The sequence below is a fragment of the Periplaneta americana genome, chromosome 14 (genome assembly GCF_040183065.1).
Source record: "Periplaneta americana isolate PAMFEO1 chromosome 14, P.americana_PAMFEO1_priV1, whole genome shotgun sequence".
Lineage (NCBI taxonomy): Eukaryota > Metazoa > Arthropoda > Insecta > Blattodea > Blattidae > Periplaneta > Periplaneta americana.
The window spans coordinates 77,703,226-77,727,708 of NC_091130.1; the positions used below are offsets into that span (position 1 = coordinate 77,703,226).

General features: G+C 32.6%; 1 protein-coding gene across 5 annotated transcripts in view; it reads right to left on the reverse strand.

Annotated features, from left to right (window-relative positions):
* Nucleotides 1-24,483, reverse strand: part of LOC138713481 (uncharacterized) — a 123,448-nt gene that overhangs the window by 97,946 nt on the left and 1,019 nt on the right. The gene's annotated exons all lie outside the window — the stretch shown is intronic.

The following is a 24,483-nucleotide window of genomic DNA, read 5'->3' on the forward strand; positions in this document are numbered from 1 at the left end:
ATTACAGCATATTCCAATGTTTCTTTTTTAATTACATATTTCTTGCCTGCAAGTCAAGAGTAGGAGATTTAAATGATGTATCCTTAGTGGCTCTCTCTTTGTCAGCAGATTTTGCAATCACAGAATTGTCTTTCCTGGCTATATGAGAGTAAAAATCATCTTGCAATTTCTAGGCTTTTCATAAACCGTATGTGTTATACACTGGTCTTTTTTAGGCTCGAAGAAATACTAATTGAAGTTAATGCAAAACATTAATCGATAAGTGACGAGGCTGTTTTACTCAAGCACTCTTCTTTGTAAGCCAACTGGTACAACATTTTTACTCAAGCACTCTTCTTTGTAAGGAAAATGCATTTCTTAAATATTCAGGTTTAAATACAAACATTTACGTTGGGGCGATTTTCTGGTCTTATGACTTCAGACAGCAAGGAAATTATTTGTGTGAATGTACAACAACGTCAATGTTTTGATCGCTAGTATTATTTTTGGGGGGTATTTTTTCTTGTTTGTCACTGTTACTAAAATTCCCATTGATACCTCTTCTCAAAAAGTCTATGATAGTAATTATTGGTACGTTTGTTTGAAGTGCACAGTCTTGCAAATTAATTGTTGGCACATTCTCTCCATTCATTAGGAAATAATATTGCTCGGAATTTGTACGTTGATTTGCTCTATCATTACGGAGTATAGGCCTACGCTCTTCAGGTATATCAATGACTACATTATTTAAATTGAATTCATTTTGTCTGTCACAATTTAGCTCCCAGAATTGTTTGCAATTTTCATTTTGTTGTTCTGAAATTTTACCAGAGCAGCCGTAAATTCATTTTGTGCAGTCAACAAATTTAGGAACTTTTGGTGAATGCTGTTCACCTCCTTTAGATTTATAATCTTGTATTTTGTCCTTCTGAACCATGACCAGAAACATGTTGCTCACCTTCTGATTCTACCACCACCTCTTCGTCACCTAAATTAGAGTCCTGCAAAACCGGTTGAAAACCGAAGAAACTTACATAGCGGTACTGAACGCCTGGCTTTATAGGCAGTATGCGAAGTACATCTGCTTGCGTACTGCCTCAGTATTCGGTTTAACGTGTATTCGAGTTGATTCGATCTCTCTGTGGGTGGACGGCTCTGGCGTATAAAATGAAGATCACATTGAACCATCCAGATATTACAGACGTGGACAAATTATTAACAAAACTGACGATTTTTATGATAATTCCATTTACAAAATTTGACTTTTCAATTTAGACTATAGTTGACAATTTTGCATATTTCTATCATTACAGTAGATATAAATATGCAAAAATGTAGGCTATTCTAAACTGAAGGGTCAAATTTTGTAAAAGATATATAATAAAATCTTCAATTTTGCTAATAATTTGTAAATATGCAAAAATGTCAACTGCAGTTTAAAGTGGAGAGTCAAATGTTGTAAAAATATATAATAAAATATTCAGTTTTGCTAATAATTTGGAAATATCCCAAATGTCACCTGTAGTCCCAATTGAAGAGTCGAATTTTGTAAAATTATACAAAAACATCTTCACTTTTGCTAATAATTTGTAAATATGCAAAAATATCAATTGTAGTCTAAATTGAAGAGTCAAATTTTGTAAAAATATACAATACAAATCTTCAATTTTTCTAATAATTTGTAAATACGCAAAGATGTCAACTGCAGTCTAAATTGAAAAATCATATTTTGTAAAAATATATAATAAAAATCTCCAATTTTGCTAATAATTTGTCCACGTCTGTATAGCTGCGGATCATCAAGAGGAACAAACAGCATGCAGCGTGAAACTACAGACGTTGCAAAGCGTAAATTGCAGAAAAAAAACTTTCGGTATCCACAAATTACCAAGGTTGTAATTTTTGCTTACACTAGAAAACTGAATTATAATATTACAATAATGACACACTTAAAAAACAGTAAACTCGATCAATAGTAAAACTAAAACAAAAATAACTTTATATCTTCTGAAACCTACTACAACCAATGCTTTTAGTATGTATGTTTACTATGACTAGAGAATTAAACGTAATATAGGTTTTCCATTCATTTAAGTGAACTTATCGCCCCGTACAATCTGCAGGGTTATTTCACTTCTACCCTGTATATGAATAGCTACTGTTTTGGAGGAATGCATTTAGAGTTAATAATTATTTAATTTTATGTTTTGTGATTAATTGTAATTCTATTTTGGATTTATTTACTTATTATATCTCACATTATACATTATGCTCATTTCATTTTCTACATACTAAATTGATGGAAAGATCACCAAACAACTCTAGCCTCTCTAGCAACACTTGTGAAACGAATATTGGCCATTCCATGAATAAGTGTTTCCACCGAGCGTAACTTTAGACTAGTAAAAGAGATTTATTAATACATAAACACAAGAAGTCAACTCTGATCATGTAGTCTATGATAACAGGCCCTATTATTGTGAACATCAAATAGTTGATATTAGCACGTGTGTAATAAAATAGTTCTTTGAATGGCACTTGTTTTCTCTGAAGTAGATCTTTTCTATACAGAATGATTTGTTTCTAAACCTTGCTATTCTTTTATTATTCGTAGTTTAGAAATGTGTAAATTATACTTATTTTGTACTGAACAACAACCATTGGGAGCCAAAGTAATCGTATTGTTGAAAATAACATTACTGTTTATCTTCTTAAATTGATTTCTTAATAAATAATATTGCAACTGATTAGAATAATTAAAAAGCATGCAACTATTGTTTTAGAGGTAGGCCTATATATTTTTTTTCAGTTTAAAGTACAAACGTCATAATTTATTTATGTACTTATTTCCTATTTTGTTTTATAATGAATTGTAATTATATTTTTGAATATGATATTATGATATTTCACATTATATATTACGTCTATCTCCTTCGATGTCACTGTGTCCATTGTTCATTTATTTCTTACTAGTCAAATTACTGCAAGTTCGAAATACAAAAATAAATATATTAAAGTGTCAAATTATTTTTATTCCTATTTGAAGCAAACATATTTTTGTAATTAAACAAAATAAATATCCTTCAATATTATTACTCTGTTTGTATAACCTACTGAAAAACTGTTAAAGAGTTATTGTATGATGAAATGTACCTGGTGTTATTTGGAGATCGTATTTTCTTCCTCCTTACCATTTCTTTCTGTGTGAGATTTGTGTTCTAAATAATTCGCGATCTTACATGAACTTATGTAATATCGATCATTGGGTTATACAAATCGGACAAGATTCAGTCAATATGTGACGAGAAAAGTTACGACGTAATCAAATGATGAAGTTATGACGTATAATGTTTAACACTGGTATAGAAAAACGCCAGCTATATAGCGTTTATTGGTAAGAAAAATATACATGGCTTGTGCACGTCTTGTTCTGTGAAAAACTATAATATTGTTTAACATATCTATAAGCAACTTTCATTAGTAAAACTCTAAAAGTTTAAAATATAAACGATACTTATAAAGTTACTGCAAGTTCAGAATAATAAAGAAAATAGATGTTTTATAGTGTCGAATGTACTGTAAGAATACTTGCAAACACTTTTTTTTTTTTTCAATAAGACAACATAAATTTTCTTGTTACTCCGGTTGTGTACTCGAAAAACGTTATTTTCATGTAAATGAGCCTGATGTTCTGTCTACTCTGCAATACATCAGGCGTAATCGCTCGACAACCGAGTTATTCGGCCCGATGTTCATCGTAGCCGGTTGAGCTCCGACCGGTCGAATCTAAACCAGTTGTGTCCGCAGTTTTGCAGGTCTCTAACCTAAATACACTTTTGGTGTTTCTAGTGAATCTTTGATGGAATTCTCATTTATTCATACGAAACAATAAAATAATAATAATAATAATAATAATAATAATAATAATAATAATAATAATAATAATAATAATAAATCCAACTTGAAGCAACATTACCATCTTCTTGTCTCTTTAAACCACTGCTAATGGAGTTATTAACCATACAAAACAATAAAATAATAAGCCTAATAATAATAATAATAATAATAATAATAATAATAAAATAATTCACCTTGAAGCAGCATTATCATGTTCTTGCCTCTTTAAACCACTGCAAATAGAGTTATTATCCAATAAACAGTAAAATAATATGCACACGCATGTTTTTAGTACAACTCACAAATGAAATTGGACATAAATAATAAGATATTAGGTGCAAATTTCCACTTTCGCTACCCAAACCTTTTCAGGGTAACCAATAGTAAATATTAAGTCAAGTGTTAAATGTAAGGTTTGATTTCAAAACACTTATCGTAGCTCCTCAAATACAATCTGTATGGGTGTATCACATATTAAGTGTCTGCCATTATACTATACTTGCATAAAAGTTTTTGGTACACTATTTCGTTCAATAAATTAAATATTTAAAAAATATATAATTATCACGATTATTACCCAAGGTAAACAATACTCTTCTTTTTTACTATTTTACATAACTATCAACAACCAGAACAATACATTACTATCGGCCTACTACGCCTAAGATCCTAGTTCATACCTAGGTAAACTAAGTGAATTTGTAGTGGATAAAAACAATTTGAGGCAGAATTTTTTTAGGATGTTATTGTATCCCCTGCTATCATTTCACCACCTCTCCTTTCAATGTTAAGCAAGGACAGGGGCCAATAACATTGAATCGAGCTATACTTATCAATACAACGGGAAGTTACGTACGAAGGGTGGCTCAAGAGGACTATATATGTATATATATATATATATATATATATATATATATATATGTATATATATATAGAGAGAGAGAGAGAGTCCTCTTGGGGTGGCTCACAGGACTGAAGCCGCCCACTGTTTTTCAAGAAATGTTTAAAAATTACATTATATTCATACTCGTAATATGAAGGAACAATCCACCACCATTGTTGTTGTGAGTGCAACATTTAAGAAAAAATATTGTTTGACTGTACGATAATGACTAATACGGTATTTAAAATAACAAATCCTTTATATTTCTGCTGACAAGTTGTTTGAGTTGACCGATGATTTTCAAAGAAATTATGAAGCTATCGTTCTCAACACAATACTGATAACTAAGGCTAGGATTTGTATGTAATTACATGTTTTTTCCTTTTGCATATACATAACTAAAAATGATAAATGTTCACGAATTAGAACTTTACCCACCATATAGGCTATGAAAATTGATCATTACATATTTTACATATTTGATAATAATTACATATTTTTACATATTTTTACTTTCTTTTATGTAAAACTACATATTCTGTCTCTTAATTAAAATAAAAATGTCGTAAGAGCAATATGATTTAAAACAGTCTGTATGACAATATTTGTTCACATTAGAAACTCTGGTACCTGACACTGAAACGGATTTTTCAAGCTATTCAAAAGCTGCTGAGAAACGGTCAGGGAAGAATTATATTCACTCAATACCGTAGATAAGGATAGCTACACCGTTGGTTTTCCAGCATTCCAAGAAATTGTAAAGGGACTGGCGGAGAAAAGGGTATGGGAATTTACCTCACACCCTGCTTTCCTTCTTCACAGTTTGCATTACTGTAGAAAGGTCATCCACCCTATTTTATTTTAGTTGTCCAGTGAGTGCCTGAGGCACTCCTTTTCTACCTGTTGTTTGGAAAGGGCGTTGCTATCATTGCATTTCACAAGTGATGGCTCCTGTAGCGTCAAAATTATCATCGAAGTTAAAATCGTGGGTTAAAATAGACGATTCGTTCACTACTGACGGCGATGTGGTTCTGTGCCAGGCTTGTAATAAGAAGATAGGATGTTCAATGAAATCCCAACTTGAGCAACATGTCCGCAGTGCCCTGCATACTAAGAATAAAGCACTGCAAACATCTAAAAAGCAAGTGCTTCTGTCTCAAATGCAACAGTCTTCAAATGGAAGGAATGAATTCTTCCATGACATGTGTAGTGCTATGGTTGCCGCAAATATCCCATGGTACAAACTCCAGGTACCTAAATATCGCGCATTTTTAGAGAAGTATTGTGGGAGGCAGATACCTAACGATTCTACGCTCCGAAAAAACTACCTGCATTTATGTTACGAGGAAGCGCTTGCAAATGTGTGACGTTATATAGGCAGTAACTATATATATATGGATCGCCGTCAATGAAACTACCGATATAAAAGGGCGCTATGTTGTTAACCTTGTGATTGGTAAGCTGGATGGAGAAATATCCTCCACACCTTTTCTGATTTCTTCGAAAGTGTTGGAACACACAAATCATGCAACAGTGGCTCGTTTTGTGAATGGTGGACTGAAGGCGTTCAAGAAGATAAAGTTCTTGTTCTTTATTCTGATGCTGCTGCGTACATGCTAAAAGCGGGAACTGCTTTACGTGTGTTCTATCAAAATATGATCCATTTCACCTCTCTCGCCCATGGACTGCAACGTGTCGCCGAAGAAGTGCGAAGTAACTATCCACAAGTGAACCGCATTATTTCAAACACTAAGAAAGTGTTCGTTAAAGCCCTCCCAACGTGTGTTGTACTATAAGAAACAATTGCCAAATATGAAATTGCCCCCTGAACCTGTCCTGACTAGGTGGAGTACGTGATCGAGGTTGCCTGCTTTTATAGTGAACATTTTAAAGAAGTGAAGTCTGTGATAGATTCGTTTCCAGGGAAATCGGCAGTTTCAGTGAGAGAGGCCCAAAGTGCCTTCAGTGATTCTAAAGTACAGTGCTAATTAGCATATATTCAAAGCAATTTTGGATTCATTGCTGACAGCATTATAAAATTAGAAACTCGTGGGATGCCTTTGAAGACATCACTGGACATTGTGGAAGATGTTAAGTCAAAGTTAAGTGCTGTTGAAGGGATTGTTGGAATAGGAGTAATGAAGAAATTTGTGTCTGTTCTGGGAAGAAACCCTGGCTTCTCGACATTGACTGCAGTGTGCAAGATCCTCAGCGGGGAAGAAGAGAATCCTCCAGACGACATCTCTCCTGAAAAATTTCATCTACTTAAATTTGCACCAGCAACGTCCTGTGATGCGGAAAGATCATTTTCTGCATACAAGAACATCCTCTCTGACCGACGGCATTCCATTACAATGGAAAGCTTGCAGATGTATCTGATAGTTCATTGCACTTCGAAATGAAGTAAGTAGATTGAGTTCTGTAAAATAATGTTTATCGGACAGATCGCTTAAACAGTGACTATGAAAATAATTGTGTAACGTCTATTATATATTCGCATTTTTCATACAGAATAATGGAGTTTATTAAATTTTACATATAATTTCGACATGTTTAATTAATTAATTAATTATTGTATCACACTTTTTTTGTAAAAAATATAATTAATGAAATGAAGGGCGCTTGAAGTAACTTAATGCTTAATGTAAAATTTATACAAAAATTGAATTTTAATGTACTTTAATATTACATATTTTAAGAAATTTTTGTGTAATATTACATATTTAACTACATATTTCACCTAATATTGTTACATAAATATGTACATATTTTGCATGTTGATATTACATAAAAATCCTAGCCTTACTGATAACTAGATAAATACCGGTAATTTATTTAGTACCGGCGTCTGTTGATTCACTCTGCAAGGACAGAGACTGCAGTTTGCTTTGTAACAACTTCTGGGAGTCTAAATTGATTTTAAATTGCGTAGCATTAAACAATGATTATTACTGTATTTTAAATATGCTGCATGTAAGTTCTGGGAAATTTGCCATGTGACGCTTCCAAAACTTGCATCTTACCTTCCCTCTTAATTTTCTGATTACGCCACTGATAACAGACCTATTCATTTGCTGTCAGTGTCATTGTAACTTTAACTCTTTAAATTATGTTACAGTGTAGGCCTACAACCACACTTTGTCTACTCTTCTTCGTAGTTCTTAAATTGAACATTTTAATTATCGTGTGGTTAAATATCTTATATACCAGTAGTTAATAAATGAGCCGTTCAGAGCAAAAGTGGTTTAAGTCAAAATTGGATAATGAGGTTTAAAGTAAAAATTTTGTAAAATACAGCGCAAAGTAGCAATTAATATGTCGTTCTTGCTATCCACTGACTACTAATAGTTTAAATAAAGTGAATATTAATTGCTACTTTGTGGTTACGGCGTAGACACCAGACAGGTCCATTAGCTATACTCTTGAGACAGGAGGACAGGGAGGCTGGCGTTACTCCCAGGTTTTGGTAGTCACGACTCAACTCCATGAGACTCATTGGATAGTGCAACCGCTTTGAAATGACCCTGTCTTAACTGGGCTAAACAAAATCCCTCCCTAACAATATCTACATTTGGTGATCGATGGAACTATCATAGAGCCAATGGGCTAGTATATATCCATCGATTCATAGAGTCATTCAACCTAAGAGCCAACTGGCTAGTCTCTGAAATTGAGACAACTCATTCTGCCAAAGGTTTTTCCGTGGTTTTCCTAAGGCGCTAAGACAAATGTCGGGATGAGCCCTAAAAGAAATGGGCCACGGACCTGCATTCACATCCCCATGACCACTTTAATTACTCTAAATTAATTAATAATTACATCTATCATCAATTCATAAATCAATCGACCTATTACCTAAAAGCCAAATTGGCTAGTCTCTTATATTGAGACAACTCATCCTGCCTAAGGTATTTCCGTGGTTTTCCTAAGGCGTTAAGACAAATGTTGGGATGAGCCACGGACCTATATGCCCTTCCCCATAAGCCCCCCTTTTTTCTAACAAACAACTTAATGCCCTAGTTCAGAGTCTATAAAATTATGAAGTACATGTGCAACGTTACTCATGTAGTCGCAATACGAAAGGACAGGGAACCTTTCAATTTGCAGATTCAGAATTCACGGCGTCTCTCCTGACGGTCTTCACCTGCCTTGTTATCGAACAACAGATGCCAGAGTCTTTTCGACTCCTCCTGCACTGCGAAATGACACAGTTCATTTCAATATGCGGATTTACAACAGCCATCTCCTCCTCTTCCCGTCCCGTGATCCTTTTGATCACATTTCCTTCCCCCTTGCGTATGTGGTACCTAAGAGGTTACGTCCATTTTCGGTTTCCCCCTTCAAAATTTTCTAGAGCTCCTTCAGTGGAGCAGCGTAACCCGGAGTGAGACTAGTGGCCAACAGGCTTGGAGCTAGTTTCTTACAGCCCCCAACCCCTTGCAAGGACGCGTTTTTCGTACCTTTTAAATATGTCCTCCCAATTCCCCTCTCTTTTTCGATTTTCGCTACTTTTCGCTGTATTATACAGAATGTTTACTTCAACCCGCATTACCCATTCTTGACTTACACCACTTCTGCTCTGAACGGCTCAAATACAGTACTACACGTACCATATTATAATCCACACCTGTGGGGTAAAGCCTAGCGCGTCTGGCCGCGAAACCAGGTGGCCCGGGTTCGATTACCGGTCGGGACAAGTTATCTGGTTGAGATTTTTTCCGGGGTTTTCCCTCAACCCAATATGAGCAAATGCTGGGTAACTTTCGGTGCTGGACCCCGGACTCATTTCACCGGCATTATCATCTTCATCTCATGCAGACGCTAAATAACCTAAGATGTTGATAAAATGTCGTAAAGTAACCTAATAAAAAAAATACTATATTATATATTATTACGGGACAATAATATAAATTGATACGCAGTCAATCACAATTCGAATTCTTCACATTAAACATGGCTACAATATGGCACGATATTGAATTAAATAGTCTACATTAATAAATCATTACCATTGTTGTTCTTGTTGTTATTTAGTCAAATGTCCGAAGACATGTTTGAACCTCACAAGTGACACCAATAAGACATCATTCATAAGGCAACTAAGTCAGGAGATAATGGGGTAGGGTGGTCAGTTCATTTCCCCCTCCTTTACATACATCGCTGTATCACTATTATTTATTTATTTATTTATTTATTTATTTATTTATTTATTTATTTAGGTCTATTCATTTGTAGTCATTGTTATCTATACTGGTATTAAACTCAACTCTTATAATTATGTTACGGGGCTACTCTCAAGTTGTCACACTTGATCTTCTCTTCATACTTAAGAAGAATATTTTAATGGTTGAAATTAGGTCTATATATACCGGTATTAAATATTACACAATACGGTAATAAATGTATCATTATGACTATTATTTCTTTATGTAGATTGATTCGCAGTCAATTTAGACATATGATAATTCGTTTTCTTATTCGGTATAGAAGTGAATTTGTTTTGTCACCACACGGCATTGTCTGGTTATTCTTTATTGTATTGACAGATTAATATCATTACTACCTGAAACGTCAATAATAAAACAGTTGATGTGCGTTACATAGACATATGCCAGACCAGGGCCTGTTTCACAATGTTTACAAGCTTTGTAAATTGTAAACTTTGCTTCTAGATTGTAAACTCCTGTTTCACAATCTTTGTTTGTAATGTTGAACTTTACAAAGGAAATCAAATCTTTACAAATTAAATTTTGCTCACTTTACAAGCATTCTGTTTCACAATGAAGGGTAATTTTACAAACGTGTAAACTTTACTTGTAAAGTTAGCACATTTTTCTACAATAGCTCTGAGATGTGTAAAGTTTGATATTGCAACAAATTCTGAATAAATACAATAAAGATATATTTATTAAACTAGCCGTACCCGTGCGCTCCGCTGCACCCGTTAGAAATAAATATAAAGTAATTACATAATTAAAATAGGACATTTGATCCAGGGAACATTCGTGTTTGATAGAAGGATAAATCGTTTAATATGTTACTTAATTTAAATTGCATCCAAATAATTAAAATGCGATCATTTTAGTCCAGAGAGCACTCATTTGGTGCAATGACAATTCCTTTAACATGTATCTCAATTGTTATTACATGCAACCATAGTTTAATGAAGATTGACATCATTTAGATTTAATGTGTATATTTTATTTTAGTTGTTATAGGTTTCCATTGAATTATGGTAATAACTTAATTTTAACCCTTGTTTTCTATGTATTCAGTAAATGGCGCTTGGCCCAATATGGTTCTGAACCCTTCAAATAACTTAAATTATATTATATTATATTATATTATATTATATTATATTATATTATATTATATTATATTATATTATATTATATCATATTATATTATATTATATTATATTATATTATATTATATTATATTATATTATATTATATTATATTATATTATATTATATTACATTATATTATGTTATATTATATTATATCATATTATATTATATCAGAAGTTACTGTAATAACATTATAGCATTATGTCAATCTAGAGAAACTACACATTCCAATGGTGAAATAATAATTACAGTAATTATACAAATCGGTTAATTTAGCTTCTGATATTACTTCATACAAACACAAAAACATTCTTTGTAGGCTATCTTTCATAGCTTTCGATTGTTGCTGTCCAAGGCCCCTTATAGACGAAGTCATTTGTATTTTAATTCATTACACGGCCTTAGATGGCAGTTACTTTAATTTTAAAACTCATTTATCTCATTAAATATCAGTCCTATCAAAAATTTTCAAGGAATAAAACGTATCGCAAATTATTTTTAAAGAAACTTTTGTTATGTAACATTTTTCACAAAAATCGATAATAAGCGAGATATTTCGATTTATTTAATTCAGGCCCCCTTATAACCCCCCTTTTAAATAATGTATTTTGAATGCCATATAGCCTAAAATCTAAGTTACAACGAACTTCATTTATATTCCAATTTTCATCGAAATCCGTTCAGCCATTATCGCGTGAAAAGGTAACAAACAGACAGACAGACATACAAACAAAAATTTCAAAAAAGCGATTTTCGGATACAGATTTATTATTAGTATAGATTAATTTTTGAGTAACTGGGTAATATTAAGAATTAAACTAGAGCAGTTTTGATGTTATTAAGTAGTTCTAATGACTCAGACGAAGATATTGAATTTAGGCCTAATCAAACAAAGACATATACGTAAAATTTTCCGGCCAAGCGATAGATTGAATCATTTTTATCTTAATAATTTAATGTAGGATGATTATTTCGGGAATTGTTATGCTCTAAATTGTGAGGATATTTTAATACTTTTTTAAAATATAAATTTGGAATATGTTTCCAGTTAGTAAAGAGTAATTCAGAGAGACAGAGGTCTCAAGCATATTTAATGACACATGCCAGAATTATTAAATATGAAAAAAAGAGTTCTTGCACTAACATACTGTTTATAAAGTAACCAAATCTTAAGAAATACAGTATATGTACTGGTATTCTATATAAAGGCATAGGAGTGAATATAAATCTGTTTTAAGGAATTCCTATTTAATATTCCTGCTATAGGAACATGACAAAATAAATACAACGCAGCATGGAAGCTAATTCAACTTTATCGAGTATTGTTGATGAGATGTGTTATGAAGGTAGACCGAATCATTCAATATAAATGTATAAATAGGACGAATAATAATAGATTAATTTCAATGTATGTAGTATCAAAACTGAAAGCGGTAACTAGTCTATGAATGATGTCTTAACAAGTATAAATAAAATGGACTCTTGACAATAGACACACATTTGGCTTCAATAATAACTAGGACTTCAAGGAATTTATGGTAGCTCACCTGTCAGGCAAAACTCTGAATAGTCTGCATTGTCGAACTATAGAAGCGCGATTAAAAAGTATTTTTTTTCCCCACCCATTACATATGATTGTTTTTTTCAAGTCCCGGTAATAACATTATTAAATTAATTATCCCACATATTTGGGTGGTGCCTTTCTCTTTGTTTCTGACATAATTTATGAGAGTTTCTCTTTTACACTTCAATAGAGAAATACAACTTTCAGTGGACAATGAACGTGTAACTCTAATGGAACTCTAAGAACCACAGCATTAATGTTTTCTTCTTTTCTTTCATGCCCTTTAGTTTTTGTTGCAGATAACATCATGCTATTGGATAATTATACATGCACCTTTCTAATAAAATTGGCATATATTTCACTGGTCTCAGAAGTAAAATTAAATGTATAATAGCTACTCGGTGAAAAATATTTACTGAAAATTATTGTAGGATTTGAATAGAAATGCCACTTCTCAGGCAAGGTTATTCGTGGATGACTGTATAATATCCTAGATCTTATATACTAACAGATAGCTCTTTTATATAGGCTTTAGGGTTTGCAGTCGAGGTCGGCTTGATGTAGTTCAATAATCGTCAACAGATGGCACAACGACCAACACCATCACGAGACACGAACTCTGAACCGGTCTGGTCGGTCTAAATCGATTATTTCCTGCTTACGAGATTATCTCGTATGTACTGTCGACAACTGATGACCATGGATAAATATTATTGGCCTATATGACCTCGGCAAGTTCGGAACGAGGGAGCTAAATATAGTTGTCACGTGGGCGAAGCGAAGAGATAAGATAAAGTACGCCTTTGTATTGAATAGAATGCAATACAATCTCTCGGCGCAAAGCCAATGCACCTATATAGAATATAGAATATGTAGACCATGTTATAAAGTTATCGGTCGGCTAAATTATGATTCGTTATCTCTTCTGTTTTTATATATTTGTCGTGAATATTATTTATATTATCAACTGAGTGTATAACATAATTTATCCGTTAATTGATATTTTACTAAGATAAATCCAAAGAATAATGAGAAATAAGGGACCAAACACTGAAAAATAAATAAAATAAGAGAATTTGACGTTCATAATTATAATGTTGTCGGAGTTTCGTTATACTTTACTTTGAATTATTTTAACTTGCACCACAAAAACGTATGAAAATTAATGTTAACATTACCTATTTAGTTATGATAGTAGTATATTGGAAAATTTGTGCATATAGCCTGATTACAATATATAAGTAATACTATCCTAACCTAAGCAATAGTAGTCTTGTTTATTTCATACATGTTCGTATAATTATACAAAAACAAGAATAATCTAGTTTGCAGCCTGTGATGTCTCGTTTACAGTATTATATAATATACATATTACAATATTTACTAGGTACTTTAACAATATATAGTTAATAATATAAAATATACAGGCCTAATCCATTACCAAGAAATACCCCTTCCCTCACATTTTCAATACTGTTTACCTCAAAAGGCCTTCAAATCTTAAAAACTATTAGACACTGGATTAAAATAGTCATGTTGATGTAGGCCTACAACATTACATTTTTTTGTCACTACTCCTGATCCCATTTTAACAGTTTCAGGTTTTGTAATTTGTAACAATACTAACAATACTGATGGGTCATTCCATAGTGACACACATGACATTTTCGAAGTAACTATGATCTTCACAGGATATTTAATTAAATACTTAAGAGTTTATGAAAGAGACATCACTGTCTTTTAACGTAAGCATTCCAAAATATAAACAGAAAATCTTAATGAAAAGGAATAATTAATCGTGTAAAAAATATGAAATATTATATGGTGTGACGAACATTTTCTTGCCACTTAATTTATTACCAAAATGGAAAATGTTCATATTATTGTTCCAAATGACATAAATAGTTGTTTTCCAAAGAATTAAGACACTTGTGTAGTACATGTAACTGCTGATATACTTTAATCAAAATAACAGTGCCATTAACAAATAAAATATTACGAATTATATTGTGACACACGAACATTTCTGCCAAGTTGATTACTATTTTTTTCAGATGCATAGGCCTATCGAGATTTATACACAGTGCCTACAGTTCTTATTATACAAAGCAACACTTGATTACACTAAAATACACATTCAGATTTAAAATGTTCTTGGTTATTTACAACCATATGTGGTGATATCTCCTGTGTAATATCATGTGCTGAATATACCAATATAGGCTATCTATTTTTCCTCCCATTTGTAGTACTTTCCTTTCTTGAACATCACGGAAACTTTAAATTCACCACCACAAGCTTTTGTAACTTCCTCTGCTTATCTGACGTCTTTTTTTTAAATTGATTATTTAACGATGTTGTATCAACTACTAGGTTATTTAGCCTCGATGGGATTGGTGATAGTGAAATGATATTTGGCGAGATGAGGTTGAGGATTCGCCATAGATTACATGACATTCGCCTTACAATTGGGGAAAACCTCGGAAAAAACCTCAACCAGGTAACTTGCCCCAATCAGGATTTGAACCCGGGCCCACTCATTTCACGGTCAGATGTGCCTACCATTACTCCACAGCAGTGGACCGAACATGGGTTATGTACATTAATTCTTTTGACTTCCAGTTAGCTTTCTTAAGAATACGCATAAAGAAATGTAGTGTTTTCAGGCTATCCTTGTAATATTAGTGACTTATTTCAACCAGTTTGTTACTAAAATATATACAGTACCTAAGTGTTTACTTGTGGCACTGGTGATCCATTTAATTGGTATATGAGACGAATTTAATTTTGTGTTTTACAGAAGGATACATATTGATTTACTTTTACTCACATTGATTTTAATTTTATTTGTTGTAGTCCAGTTTTCAATAACGTCAAGCTAGTTTTGCAAGGCGGTGATACAAGATTTATCACTAATTTTTTCTATATATTATACAGTCATCCACGAATAACCTTGCCTGAGAAGTGGCATTTCTATTCAAATCCTACAATAATTTTCAGTAAATATTTTTCACCGAGAAGCTATTATACATTTAATTTTACTTCTGAGACCAGTGAAATATATGCCAATTTTATTAGAAAGGTGCATGTATAATTATCCAATAGCATGATGTTATCTGCAACAAAAACTAAAGGGCATGAAAGAAAAGAAGAAAACATTAATGCTGTGGTTCTTAGAGTTCCATTAGAGTTACACGTTCATTGTCCACTGAAAGTTGTATTTCTCTATTGAAGTGTAAAAGAGAAACTCTCATAAATTATGTCAGAAACAAAGAGAAAGGCACCACCCAAATATGTGGGATAATTAATTTAATAATGTTATTACCGGGACTTGAAAAAAGCAATCATATGTAATGGGTGGGGAAAAAAATACTTTTTAATCGCGCTTCTATAGTTCGACAATGCAGACTATTCAGAGTTTTGCCTGACAGGTGAGCTACCATAAATTCCTTGAAGTCCTAGTTATTATTGAAGCCAAATGTGTGTCTATTGTCAAGAGTCCATTTTATTTATACTTGTTAAGACATCATTCATAGACTAGTTACCGCTTTCAGTTTTGATACTACATACATTGAAATTAATCTATTATTATTCGTCCTATTTATACATTTATATTGAATGATTCGGTCTACCTTCATAACACATCTCATCAACAATACTCGATAAAGTTGAATTAGCTTCCATGCTGCGTTGTATTTATTTTGTCATGTTCCTATAGCAGGAATATTAAATAGGAATTCCTTAAAACAGATTTATATTCACTCCTATGCCTTTATATAGAATACCAGTACATATACTGTATTTCTTAAGATTTGGTTACTTTATAAACAGTATGTTAGTGCAAGAACTCTTTTTTTCATATTTAATAATGCTGGCATGTGTCATTAAATATGCTTGAGACCTCTGTCTCTCTGAATTACTCTTTACTAACTGGAAACATATTCCAAATTTATATTTTAAAAAAGTATTAAAATATCCTCACAATTTAGAGCATAACAATTCCCGAAATAATCATCCTACATTAAATTATTAAGATAAAAATGATTCAATCTATCGCTTGTAACAATACCTTTATGGCCCTAATAAATTAAGAAATAATTTACATCCAACAGATTTATTTTAAAATGGCCTGCAGTTATTATTTTGAATTTTATTTTACCTTAATAAATTGAGTTAAGGTACAATAAAATTTCATCAAGTTTCAAACAAAGTAATTCCATCTTTCCAACAGGGGACAATAAATACTTAAAGTAATGCTAAACTCGAAAAACTTATTGATGCAACTTAATTTCATATTCTATACCACTAGCACCAAAAAAAAGTATCCTATTGTTCATACTGATTCAAGATGAATAATTTCTTAGTGTTTGTCCATTCCACTTTTTTTATTGTCCTTCCCATTTCTATTTCTCTCATTTTTAGTAGGTACTTCACATGTAATATATGTTTTATTTTAATACATATAATGACCATGAAGATAAAATGGATTTGAGGGAGGTGGGGTATGATGATAGAGACTGGATTAATCTTGCACAGGATAGGGACCGATGGCGGGCTTATGTGAGGGCGGCAATGAACCTTCGGGTTCCTTAAAAGCCATTTGTAAGTAAGTAAGTAAGTAAGTAAGTAATGACCATGAAGATATTTGGATATGTCTTACAAAATTCTTGCTGAAGACCATTGTGGTAATATTCTGCCGCATCTGTAGTTTGTACATTTCGAAATTTTCGTGCTTCAGCCCAGAATTCAGGCGGGGGGAGGGGAGGTTGATGTGCCAATGTAGTTTTCCAGAATATAATAATATTCAAAACATTCTCTAATAGGAGGGGCCTCTGATATTAGCTCTGCAAAAAATCTGATACCGGTACTTCTGTTGCTGGTAAATAAGAAAGAACGAAATATAAAAATTTTTAACCACTTTCGAATTTCAGGTGCTTTGTGTCTCAGCTGCTGGTTTGATATACTGTTTGTTTCCTTTAATTTTCCAGAGCAAAAACTGTCCTAAGCGAAATTTACACTCTGTAATTTTAACACTGGGAACATTTATTTTGGCAGCATTGTGTGATGCTATTTCATAATATAACAAGAGCTTTGAAATGATTAACTGCTAACTACTTACCTGGGTGAAGCGGTTCCTGTGATTTCTGAAGTGAAAACCGTTCAATTTATAAGGAATTTTTTTGTGGAGATGCAGTTGATTGTATATGCAAGGTGTAAAAGTGCCTAAACTAACTGACCCCAGTGCTGTCATGGAGGCCACATGAGGCCATATATCGTATGGAACCTACAATTTTTTTTTAATTAATCGTATGGGGAAATGAAAATTTTGTCTGTAAGGAGCCATACGGCATATGGTGCCTAAGTTTTGTACGTGGAGATCTATACAGATCTTAGATCATCTCTTCCTGTTCCTACTGTACCTATTTTGTTTGATGTTCATAAACAAAAATTATCCACCTCTTCAGCACTGGAATCCAGAATTATATAAAATAATGGTTGAAAAACAAGAAGTGCTGCAAATATACACTCCAAGATTCATCGAGACAAGTGTGCATCTATGGTGGTGCTACATGGTGTATTCTTTAAATCAAACTTGTACAATTAAATTGTAAAGCAAAACAATTTATTTACTTCTTCTTTAATATTAAAAAAAATAATTAAATGGCAATTGGAGAGATAGAGAGAGGAGAGTAAAATATATTTCAAGGGAGAAAACAAGGGGTGGGCTGTATGGCCAAGAAAAAAATTACCATGACAGCACTGGCCAAACCTAACCTGTTTACAGACTCATGTATGCAAGGTGAATAAGCGGAGTATGAAGGAAACTACCTCAGCGCTAGTTTAACTCTTATAGATGAACTATATAAAGAATTTCAAGTGTCAATATTGTCTCAAAGGTTTCTGTGTAACAAACTTCATTTAGAAATGTCCATCTGCGATTATGTTAACTGCAGAAGAAGGAAGAAATATTGTCGTCATATGAAGTTACTCAAATTTCCAATTAAGGACAAGGAAAGGCTACAAAAATTATTTTTGATTTCACCCTTATAAATTGAACGATTTTCACTTCAGAAATCACCGTAACTACCTCAGCACTAGTTTCAGTAATTTAAGGACCAGTATAAAGTAAATTTGATTAAAGCGAGAAAGAAATTCGTAAGGGAGGCGGTCAGGAGGGATTGAGGTTGTCTACTAATTCGTTACAAACAACTATTATAGGCTATTTCATTTGTCTAACGATGATTTGTAGAGAGCAAAATACCTACAGTAGGGTAAAGAATCTAAATCAGTACGTTTATGAGAACGGATATAAAAGTGTCAGGAAAATAACAGAATTACCGTATATTGCAATTAACTCTGCATTGGCAGAGAAACCGCACAGGGTATCTTAAATCTGTTGAAAATTAGAAAATTGTGTAAAAAAAATGCATTCAGAGCGAATCTCGCCCACGTTATGGACATAATTCAATACCGTAAGACTGATATGAAACGAATACTAGAACAATTTGTTAAACAAAGACGATGTTCAGTAGTTATTTAACAACATACAGAGCAAATAAAAACACAAACGCATATTCTAGCAATAGTTCAGATGAAAAGAAAATGATTAGTATGACCGCTTATTTGTAAAAAGAACACTGCCAGCTGTGTAGCCTACATGAAGCAATATATCAGGTCTACGTTATGAACACGTTGAATTTAATGTGGACGAGAAATGTACAGTTATTATTTATCTGCTTCAATATCGCATCATATAATACACCTGTAAAATGAAAACGTGTAGGGGGAGGGAGTTGTAATTCTTCCCCTTTCGGATAAATTTCAGAAGAGGGATACCTGCTTTTCCTTCATATTCAAAAATTGTAATCTTGGTCACACAAAATAAATTAGTGCCTTTTCGTGAGCATCACGATGTGCATTCAACAAACGCAGACAAATCTGCTCTTTTTAGTATTTTGTGATAGTTGTTGCTAGGGAGGTATTGTATACTGAAAATTAAAAACAATTAGTTATCGTACATCAAATGATGACAGATTTATATATTGAACGCAAACAACATTATATCAGCCATGTACCAAAATGTCATCTATGTGTGTTGATGAATTTGGGTAAAACAAGCTTCTGTATGCTACAATTTAGCGACACATCAAAGTCTTATTGTAACATAACCTCACTTTACAATGAGAAAGAAATTTGGAGGTGGCATCACGTAAAAAAGTCTTCCCACAGTCGTATTACTCTATGTACTTTTCAGGTACTCTGCCATCTAGTGTTTGTTATCGCAAGCTCATTTCTCGACACTAGCGACGCATAGCGTCCGTTATTTTCCAGTTGCGTCCAAATTTAACATAAGCTTGAGCGATCTGTTTTATATATGATCTAGGATAATATATAGAAAAAATTAGTGATAAATCTTGTATCACCGCCTTGCAAAACTAGCTTGACGTTATTGAAAACTGGACTACAACAAATAAAATTAAAATCAATGTGAGCAAAAGTAAATCAATATGTATCCTTCTGTAAAACACAAAATTAAATTCGTCTCATATACCAATTAAATGGATCACCAGTGCCACAAGTAAACACTTAGGTACTGTATATATTTTAGTAACAAACTGGTTGAAATAAGTCACTAATATTACAAGGATAGCCTGAAAACACTACATTTCTTTATGCGTATTCTTAAGAAAGCTAACTGGAAGTCAAAAGAATTAATGTACATAACCCATGTTCGGTCCACTGCTGTGGAGTAATGGTAGGCACATCTGACCGTGAAATGAGTGGGCCCGGGTTCAAATCCTGATTGGGGCAAGTTACCTGGTTGAGGTTTTTTCCGAGGTTTTCCCCAATTGTAAGGCGAATGTCATGTAATCTATGGCGAATCCTCAACCTCATCTCGCCAAATATCATTTCACTATCACCAATCCCATCGAGGCTAAATAACCTAGTAGTTGATACAACATCGTTAAATAATCAATTTAAAAAAAAGACGTCAGATAAGCAGAGGAAGTTACAAAAGCTTGTGGTGGTGAATTTAAAGTTTCCGTGATGTTCAAGAAAGGAAAGTACTACAAATGGGAGGAAAAATAGATAGCCTATATTGGTATATTCAGCACATGATATTACACAGGAGATATCACCACATATGGTTGTAAATAACCAAGAACATTTTAAATCTGAATGTGTATTTTAGTGTAATCAAGTGTTGCTTTGTATAATAAGAACTGTAGGCACTGTGTATAAATCTCGATAGGCCTATGCATCTGAAAAAAATAGTAATCAACTTGGCAGAAATGTTCGTGTGTCACAATATAATTCGTAATATTTTATTTGTTAATGGCACTGTTATTTTGATTAAAGTATATCAGCAGTTACATGTACTACACAAGTGTCTTAATTCTTTGGAAAACAACTATTTATGTCATTTGGAACAATAATATGAACATTTTCCATTTTGGTAATAAATTAAGTGGCAAGAAAATGTTCGTCACACCATATAATATTTCATATTTTTTACACGATTAATTATTCCTTTTCATTAAGATTTTCTGTTTATATTTTGGAATGCTTACGTTAAAAGACAGTGATGTCTCTTTCATAAACTCTTAAGTATTTAATTAAATATCCTGTGAAGATCATAGTTACTTCGAAAATGTCATGTGTGTCACTATGGAATGACCCATCAGTATTGTTAGTATTGTTACAAATTACAAAACCTGAAACTGTTAAAATGGGATCAGGAGTAGTGACAAAAAAATGTAATGTTGTAGGCCTACATCAACATGACTATTTTAATCCAGTGTCTAATAGTTTTTAAGATTTGAAGGCCTTTTGAGGTAAACAGTATTGAAAATGTGAGGGAAGGGGTATTTCTTGGTAATGGATTAGGCCTGTATATTTTATATTATTAACTATATATTGTTAAAGTACCTAGTAAATATCGTAATATGTATATTATATAATACTGTAAACGAGACATCACAGGCTGCAAACTAGATTATTCTTGTTTTTGTATAATTATACGAACATGTATGAAATAAACAAGACTACTATTGCTTAGGTTAGGATAGTATTACTTATATATTGTAATCAGGCTATATGCACAAATTTTCCAATATACTACTATCATAACTAAATAGGTAATGTTAACATTAATTTTCATACGTTTTTGTGGTGCAAGTTAAAATAATTCAAAGTAAAGTATAACGAAACTCCGACAACATTATAATTATGAACGTCAAATTCTCTTATTTTATTTATTTTTCAGTGTTTGGTCCCTTATTTCTCATTATTCTTTGGATTTATCTTAGTAAAATATCAATTAACGGATAAATTATGTTATACACTCAGTTGATAATATAAATAATATTCACGACAAATATATAAAAACAGAAGAGATAACGAATCATAATTTAGCCGACCGATAACTTTATAACATGGTCTACATATTCTATATTCTATATAGGTACATTGGCTTTGCGCCGAGAGATTGTATTGCATTCTATTCAATACAAAGGCGTACTTTATCTTATCTCTTCGCTTCGCCCACGTGACACCTATATTTAGCTCCCTCGTTCCGAACCAAGAGGCCTTCACATATCAAGCCCTCTTGTTCCGAACTTGCCGAGGTCATATAGGCCAATAATATTTATCCATGGTCATCAGTTGTCGACAGTACATACGAGATAATCTCGTAAGCAGGAAATAATCGATTTAGACCGACCAGACCGGTTCAGAGTTCGTGTCTCGTGATGGTGTTGGTCGTTGTGCCATCTGTTGACGATTATTGAACTACATCAAGCCGACCTCGACTGCAAACCCTAAAGCCTATATAAAAGAGCTATCTGTTAGTATATATGATCTAGGCTTTACAAAGTAATAAAATAGCATTGTGAAACACAATTTACAAGCATTTGTAATCTTTTACTTGTTATTTGTAAATTGTTAATTTGTAATTTGTAAGGATTGTGAAACGGGCCCCAGACGCCATCTGAAGGACAAATTTCCATACTTCGCGCTGAGCCGGGCATGTGTGCTTAGTGAAATGTGTTTCTTAGACGCAGCTATGATACTGTATATGTCGACGTAACGCACATCAATATTGTCTTATTGTTCACAGTTCAGGTAGTAATAATATTAATCTTATGCAATAAAGAATAACCAAACAATGTGTTGCGGTGACAAAACAAACCCACTTACATACCAAATAATAATACGAATTATGTCAAAATTGACTGTGAATCAATCTACATAAAGAAATAATAGTCATAATGATACAATCATTATGTGTAATATTTAATACTGATATATACAATTTCAACCTTATGATAATTAAAATACTTTTTTTAGGTATAAAGAGGCGAAAAAGTTTGACTTAATTTGATAGGAACTCCGTAACATAATTATAAAAGTTTCATTACAATTAAGACAACATTGACCACAAATTTAATAGGCCTAAATAAACAAGTAATAGTAACACTGGTAATTATTTATTAATCAATTTAATAAATCTATACCGTATCATATTACAGCCACGTTTATTCTGAAGAATACGAATTGTGACAAAACTGACTGACAACAGAGGTGTGTTTCCTTTCTCCACAAGAACCGCCAATCCTAAAGTATACTTTTAATAATACAACAAATCAAATCGATGGTACTTGGGTAAAGGGAGATAAGTCACAAAATTGAGTTTTGAGATAAATGAAAATTAAGCTTCGGATCGTTATTGAAAATACTTTTCTACACAAATAAAACACATCATTGCTTTTGTTAGAAGTTATATTATACATAGTATGCTTCTAGTGTTGCTACAGAACAATATTTAAAATAGCTTAAAAAGTTGTGTATAAAGCGTAAATTAAAAAAAAAAAGACTGGTATGTTACATTACTTTAAGGTGACATGTATTTACTTAGCCTGACGAGTTATTTCCTTGGTTTGAAATGTAAATTAGTTTGAAATAGCTTGTAAGAGGGTCTTAGACTAGAAATGTTTAGTTTAATGTAGTACTGCTTATAAGTATGATTCTACGGAACAATAAGGGTGTAATTGTCTTATTTGAACTGTTGTATCAATGAAGCGTGGTGAGTGATCAGTGATAATTTATAGTGTCAATGAAATGTGTTCTATAGTGTCAGTGAAATGTGTTATATAGTTTCAGTGAAATGTGTTGTAAAGTGTCAGTGAAATGTGTCATAGTGTCAGTGCAGTGAGTGAGATAAGAGTGAAGTGAAAGATTATCGTACCACTGTGAAATTTATGTAGGGCCTATACATACATTTGTAATAGAAAATTAGGTTCACTTATTAATTCGGTTATTTTATTATGCATTATTATTAATTGTAATTATTGTGTATTTTGCAAGTAATGTGTATTAGTTGTATTGTGTATTATTTCTATTGTGTGTAATTAAGTTACCACTGCCACTGGGTGTTCGCCCACTTGCAGTGTGAATACATACATACATACATACATACATACATACATACATACATACATACATACATACATACATACATACATACATACATACATACATACATACATACATACATTCGAGCTATTCCATCTCAAATCGACCGAAATATAGAGAAAATTGACCTTACAATTTCTAAATATAATGAAACTTTTTTGTACGTAGATAACTGTGATACAATGCTTTGTGCAAAGTTTGAGGCATCAGAACTTCATAGTGTTTAAATTAAAAATATTTAAATGTATCGTATTTTCATAAAATTCGCAACTTTAAACAGTTGTAGCTCCGAAACCCTTTCACCCAATGATCAAAATCAAGGTTTATTTTGATGCT